The 614-nt window shown below is 47.6% G+C and overlaps 1 protein-coding gene across 1 annotated transcript in view; it reads right to left on the bottom strand.

The window, feature by feature from the left end:
• Positions 1-614, bottom strand: part of LOC106948321 (BRCA1 DNA repair associated) — a 47735-nt gene that overhangs the window by 9956 nt on the left and 37165 nt on the right. The gene's annotated exons all lie outside the window — the stretch shown is intronic.

Here is a 614-nt window from a genome sequence, read left to right as displayed (position 1 = left end):
ATGGATGGATGGATGGATGAGTGAATGAATGGGTGGATGGATGGATGGATGGATGGATGAGTGAATGAATGGGTGGGTGGATGGATGGATAGATGGATGAGTGAATGAATGGGTGGATGGATGGATGGATGGATGGATGAGTGAATGAATGGGTGGATGGATGGATGGATGAGTGAATGAATGGGTGGGTGGATGGATGGATAGATGGATGAGTGAATGAATGGGTGGATGGATGGATGGCTGGATGGATGGATGAGTGAATGAATGGGTGGATGGATGGATGAGTGAATGAATGGCTGGATGGATGGATGGATGGATGAGTGAGTGAGTGAGTGAGTGAGTGAGTGAATGAATGGGTGGATGGATGGATGGATGGATGAGTGAATGAATGGGTGGGTGGATGGATGGATAGATGGATGAGTGAATGAATGGGTGGATGGATGGATGGATGGATGGATGGATGGATGGATGGATGAGTGAATGAATGGGTGGATGGATGGATGGATGAGTGAATGAATGGCTGGATGGATGGATGGATGGATGGATGAGTGAGTGAGTGAGTGAGTGAGTGAGTGAATGAATGGGTGGATGGATGGATGGATGGATGAGTGAAT

This window comes from Poecilia latipinna, unplaced genomic scaffold, assembly GCF_001443285.1.
Source record: "Poecilia latipinna isolate Pla-1442-1.1 unplaced genomic scaffold, P_latipinna-1.0 Scaffold282, whole genome shotgun sequence".
NCBI lineage: Eukaryota > Metazoa > Chordata > Actinopteri > Cyprinodontiformes > Poeciliidae > Poecilia > Poecilia latipinna.
The sequence above is the reverse complement of the archived record's forward strand: the minus strand, read 5'-3'. Positions and strand labels throughout refer to the sequence as shown.